Source organism: Tupaia chinensis, unplaced genomic scaffold, assembly GCF_000334495.1.
Source record: "Tupaia chinensis unplaced genomic scaffold, TupChi_1.0 Scaffold000251_1, whole genome shotgun sequence".
Classification (NCBI taxonomy): Eukaryota; Metazoa; Chordata; class Mammalia; order Scandentia; family Tupaiidae; genus Tupaia; species Tupaia belangeri.
Window position 1 is genome coordinate 869384 of NW_006159731.1, and position 6796 is coordinate 876179.

Sequence of the window (6796 nt, forward strand, 5' to 3'; positions counted from 1 at the left end):
GATCCCGAGAGGAGAATGGAGGAGAAGGGATTGCGGCGTGACCATCCCCCGTGGGGGGTGATTTCTCGCTTTCTGTCTCTCTGTCTCTCTCTGTCTTCTGGCGAGCACATGCGCCCTACAGCAATAACCTCTCCAAAAAATGAAAAAGAAAAAAAAAAGATAGGGTAAAATGACATTATTTATTGAGCACTTATGATAAATCACATCCTAGTTAGATGTGATCCATGCTGCCATTTTCCTAAATAGCATTACAACTTTCACCGTAATAGATTCAGATTAATCTACATTCTCCATAGCAGTGGAAAGAGAATGAGCTTTGTAGTTAACCAGACCTGTGCATCTCAGTTCAATTCAGATTTTTTTGTAACTTTATTTAAAAAATTTTTTTATACATTCACTGTATATCATTATAGTTTGTGAAATGAATTTCCCCACCATGAATAAATGCATATTTGTCCAGTTAAAGATATTATCAACAGATAATTTTCCATTTTTGTGTCCCTTAAATGTTTTGCTTCAGGGCCGGCAGGTGGCATGGTGGTTGGGGCACTGGACTTCTACATGGTTGACTAGGGTTTGAGTCCCGGACCTGGTGCCATGCTTTCTCTCTTTCTCTCTCTCTCTCTCTCTCTCTCTCTCTCTCTCATTCTAACTCTGTCCCTCTCTGGTCAAATTAAAATAAATAAATAAATAAATAAATAAATAAATAAAGTCAAATAAAATAATTCCTTTAAAAAATGTTTTGCTTCTTTCTTTTTTTCCCTTGATTCCCTCTTACCCTCTTCCATTTCCACCCTCCTCCCACACTGTCTCTAGTATCCACAATTATTCTCCATACTTTTATATTTTCTAATATTTCATTTTATGCCATAGAGTGAAGACATTTGGTATATATTAAGTGGGGACATACAATGTCTCTCTTTCATAGTCTGACTTGCTTCACTTAGCAGTAAATCTTTCATATTCGTCCACTTTCTATCAAATGCCAGGGTCTCATTTTTTATGGCTGAGTAGGATTACATAGTGTATATTTGCCACACTTTTTCTTTTTCTTTTTTTGTTTTTAGAATTTTTAAATTTAACTTTATGTATTGTTTTTATTATTTTTTAAATTTGACCAGAGAGAGACAGAGAGGGGAAGTGAGTAAGCAAGCCACCAGGTCTGAGACTCAAACCATGATTGGTCATGTGGGAGTCCTGAGCCTTAACTACCACAAGACCTGCCAGCCCCTGCTGTCTCTTAAAGATACAGAAGTGATTACAAGACAACTTCTGCCCTCCAAATTCTTACAGCCCAGGGAATGAGTCTATTTTTTTTTCACTGCTATATTCTCCAATGCCTGACAATTTTTGCCACTCATTAAATATTTGTCCAGTAAATTAATTTCAAGACTTTGTGCCAAGTGCTATGTTAGAGGCATGTACAGATTGCTATAAAGTGGCTTTCCAAGAAGCCTTGAAAGCTGAGTCTGACAAGTTGTACAGAATTCTAGGAGGGAGAACCCCCCCCCCAGTTTAAAAGCTGTTGCACAACCAGAAGCACACATATAAATAAGTCAGAGCAAGCCGTTTCCAAAGATGCAAAGAGAAGAGACCGCCACTACCCATGCTGCTGAGAACTGACAGAGGGCTGAGACCACAGTGGTCCTCAATGCTGAACTAGAGAAATTAGATGTTACCTCAAAAGCCTTGGAGTCTTTCATTTATCTATTTATTTATTAGGTTATTTATTTATTTATTGAGAGAGAGATTTTTGCTATAAGTCATGTGCACTCACCGGAGATGTAGTGAGAGACAGAAAGGAGAAATCCCCCTCCTCACCAGGGTATGGCCAAGCCACAGTCCCTTCTCCTTTACTCTCCTCTTGGGGTTTTGGGCACACATGCACATGTGCCTGGTTTCTCAAGCTGCCATGTCCAAGACTCAAACCTCAGTCAGCCATGTAGGAGTCCAGTGCCATAACCACTAAGCCACCTTTGGACCAGCAGTTGCTGTAATGGCTATGTTGCTGGACTCTCATGTAGTCGACCACAGTTCGAGTCCTGGACCCAGTGGAGTAAATTCACACTGGGTGTGTGTTCGTGTGTACCCAGGATCCCAAGAAGAGAATGGAGGAAAAGGGATTGCATTGTGGCTATTCCCCCAGGGGATGATTTCTCACTTTCTGTCTCTCTGTCTCTGTCTTTCTGGTGAGCGCACATGCTGTATAGCAAAAACCTCTTCAAAAACAAAACAAAACAAATAAAAAAACCACTAAGCCACCTGCTGGCGCCCCTTTTTAGATTTCTGCCATAGGGCTCATATACTCACCAGAGAGAAACAGTGAGAGGGAAAGTGAGAACTCTCTCCCAGCCCCTGGGGGATGGCTGCACCACACTCCCTTCTCCTCTATTCTCCTCCTGGGATTTGGGGCACTTATGCAACATGCCCAGTATGATTTTCAAGCTGCCAGGTTCAGACCTTGAACCACAGTCGGTCTTGTGGAAGTCTAGCACCTTAACTAACACGCTACCTGCTGTCCCTGAAGTCTTTTAAGCAGAAGAAAGATTTGAACTTGATTGGCTTCATGCTTTAGAAAGAGCTTTCCCATAATCCTCTGGGAAAATAAAAGGAAAATGAGACTCCAGGAAAGGAAAGATCTATTATAATAATCCAGGTGAAAGATGAGGGTTCCTGGAACTTCCCTGGCCACCTTTCAGTTTCTCCTACACACCAGGGTTTTCCCCAGTGAAAGTCATTACACAAACTTCTGCCTGGAACACACGTGTGCTCCCATTTTCTACAGCCAATGCTCACAGCCTCAGTATCGCTTCCAGAGCAGCTGTCCTAACTCCATAGTTCTCCTATACATTTCCTTATAGCACTGATCATAATTATAAATTAAACATATACTTATAAGATTATTTGCTTGATATTTATTATATCTTACCCACTTGACTCTAGGTTTCATGAGGAATGAGCGAGTAAATAAATGGAATGGGCAGAATAAGGTAGAATAATATGAACAGATTGAAGACTCCAGAGAATATTACATTGAAATGTTGTGAAGATAAGGTAGAGAAAAAAGTCAGTGATGACACCTGGTTTCTCATTTGAGCATTTGCAAGGATTCTGGTGGCATTCTCTTAGTTAAGAAACTGAGGCAGGGTCAGCTTCATGGTGCAGTGGTAATGCGCTGCTCAAAAGAAGCCAGATCCCTCCCTCATGGTGACTGGTCAACCTGAAACAGGCCAGGCACACCCAGGAATTCCCCAGATCTTATGGGCTAAAGGACTGGAACAAGCGGGATCATGGCATAACCAGACCTTATGGAGAATCTCTCTCTCCTCTCTGCATATGCACACATGTGCTCTGTCATGAAGAAAATAAAATTTGAAACCAGAAAGAAAGAAACCAAGGCAGATCAACAAGTTAGGTAGAAGATAGAAATCATGATTTCAGTTTAGGACATGTAGTGAAGATGACTCTCATACCACAAACTCAAGTGGGCAGAAAATAAAGCTCAAGTACATTTCCACAATAAGCCCTTTATTCCCGCATTAACCTCAGCTAATTTACCGGGTTTCCTCCTTGTTTAGGGTTGCATTTCATTTGAAGAGGAGTAGCTTACATAATGCTAAGAATTCAGAGAGGACTAGGTTTCAAGTCTCCTGGTAATGTTGGCCTCTGCTGAGAAATCCTTATCCTGTTTTGATAAGGATCATGGCCCACAAAAGGTACACTGTTGAGTCATCCCTTAGTAAGGGCCAGTAAAATTAAGATTCCAAAGACACAATGGAAAGGTTTGCAAGAGGGAATAGCAGGAAGAAGTTAAGTCCAGAGAAAAGGAGCACCGAGCAGAAGGGAGAGTCAGTAATAGCTTACAACCAGAGGCTCAAAGTAAAACAGAATGGAGAAAGTCTTGATCTTAAAAGGTCTTTTTGCTTTTCAAAATAGTTTTGAATTTTTCCTACACCAGAGAATCTTTAGTAAATTTAAATAGAAAATGACATGACGAGCTTACATGTAATAAAAATATTCTGGAAATGAAGCAGTGGATTAATTGAAAAAAGCCAAGAGCCAGCCAGATGGCAGTAGGTAAGGCAGCTGGATCCCACATGGCCAATAGCTCAGTTCAAATCCGAAACCTGATGGCTTGAAAAACCCTGGGCATGTGTGTGTGCATGCCCAAAATCCCGAGGAGACTGGAGGAGGAGAGATTGCAGTGTGACTATCTCCTCTAGGGGGATGCTTTCTCACTTTCTCACTATCTCTCTTTCTCCCTGGAAAGTGACATATCCTATAACAACCTTAAAATAATAAATAAATAAAACAAAACAAACAAACAAAAAACAGGCAGAGAGAGGAAACTAGAGAGAAAGAGAGAAAGCACTCTACAGTGGGGCAAGGTCATGCTACAGTCCCTTCTTCATTTCTTCAACCTGCCCTTATTTGAGGCATGCACACACAAACACACACACACACACACACACACACACCAAGGCTAGGATTCAAATTGCATGGTTGTCCATGTAGAATCTGGCTTCTTTAACCATTAGGCCATGAGACTGGCCCAAACGTTGTGTTTTATATCTGCACCACTATCCAGCTCCAGATACTCCCTTTTTTGTTAGTACTCTGTCTCGAACTTGACAGGCAAAAAGAAAAGGAATTAAAACTCAAATAGGAAATTTCTATTGCCTGTCAATAACGTTGATAGGCTTGGGAAAGGCACAGGACATATGAAGAAAATGAATTGCTTAGATTACCTAGATTTCCTGTGTCGGTCTCTTGTTCCAGTAATAAAGAATTGTTTCATTTGCTTGTCAGTGTTACACAGTAATATCATGGAAGTCTCTGTCCCACATTGCCAGTGTTCATCCCAATGATAACTAAGACTACTACTTGTCTCAGTAAGTGCTACACATCTTCATTTTTACAGCTACTTTACATCTGGTTTAATTGTGTCTTTTTTTTTTGGAGAGGTTTTCGCTATAGGGCGCATGCGCTCGCCAGACAGACAGAGAGAGACAGAGAGACAGAAAGCGAGAAATCACCACCCAGGGGGAATGGTCACGCCGCAATCCCTTCTCCTCCATTCGCCTCTCGGGATCTTGCGCATGCACGCACACGCGCCCGGCGTGAGTTTTAAGCCACCGGGTCTGGGATGCGAACCACGGTCGACTACGTGGGAGTCCAGCGACAGCCATTATGCTAACTGCTGGTTCCCTAATTGTGTCTTTTCTCCCCCTTGCTTTTCTTTTTCTCTTCTTTCTAGTTTTCTTTTCCAAAGCCATAAAGTATTTATCTATCTATCCATTTATTTATTTATTTTTAGAAAGATTTTTGCCACAGAGTGTATGCACTCTCTGGAGAGACAGAGAGACAGAAAGTGAGAAATCCCCCCAACCCCCCCAGGGGGAATGGCCATGCTGCAATCCCCTTCTCTAATCTCCTCCGGGGATTTTGAGCACCTACACACATGTGCCCAGCATGAGTTTTTTAAGCCACTGGGTCTGGGACTTCAAAGGTGCTTGACTATATGGGAGTCCAGCAACATAATCATTATTTCACCCAAGCCATAAACTTATTAAAGTTTGTCACAGCTGTTTAATATCTCTATCAAAAATCTAACAAAGAAAATATGCTTGTTAATCAGAGTAATAATGATTTTGATTAGAAATTGATGATTTCTGACAGAAAGAAATTCATTAAATATGGAATGGATAACAGAGTAGTTTTTAAATTTAATTTTCTTAAATCATGATAGTGTGTGAGTGTGTGCATATGAAAGTGAAAGAGAGGGAGAGAGACAAAAAAAGAGAAAGTAAGAGCATCCTCTACAGGTTCTGGTCACACTGTGATCCCTTTCCTTCAGATGCTGGGCACTCACATGCATTCCTGATATGTTTCAAGCCAACCAGCCCAGAAATTTGAATTGTGGTAGTTATGAGGGACCCAGCTTCTCTCTCTCTCTTTTTTTTTTTTTTTTTGAGAGATTTTCACTGTAGGGTGCGTGCGCTCGCCAGACAGACAGAGACATAGAGACAGAAAGCGAGAAATCACCCCCCAGGGGGAATGGCCACGCCGCAATCCCTTCTCCTCCATTCTCCTCTCGGGATCTTCGGCACGCACACACACGCGCCTGGCGTGAGTTTTAAGCCACCAGGTCCGGGACACGAACCGCGGTCGACTACGTCAATTAGGCTACTGGTGGTTTCCAATTTTTTTTTTTTTTTTTTGAGGGAGATTTTGCCATAGGGTGTATGTGCTTGCCAGAGAGACAGAGAGAGTCAAGAGAGGTAGAAAGCGAGAAATCACCCCCCAGGGGAATGGCCATGCCATAATCTCTTCTCCTCCAATCACTTCTCAGGATTTGAGGCATGCGTGCACATGTGCCCAGCATAAGTTTTAGGCCACTGGGTCCGAAACTTAAACCACGGTCAACTCCAATTACATAACCATTATGCCGTCTGCTGGTCCCATCACTTTCTTTTTTAAAAAGACTTATTTATTTACCCTGTAGCAAACAGATAATAATAATGATAAATAAAAATTATTTAATTTTATTTATCATTATTATTATTTAATTTTCTGTAGGGCATGCACATTTACCAGAGAGAGAAAGAGAGACAGAAAGTGTAAAAGTACATTGCCAGATCCAGGAGTCAAACCATGGTCAGCCATGTAGAAGTCCGGTGCCTCAACCACCCTACACCACCCGCCGACCACAAGATCCAGCTTCTCTCTCTTTTTAGTTTTGGTAAAAATAATTATTAAATTTTGTTATTTACTTTTATCCATTCTTCTTCTTCTT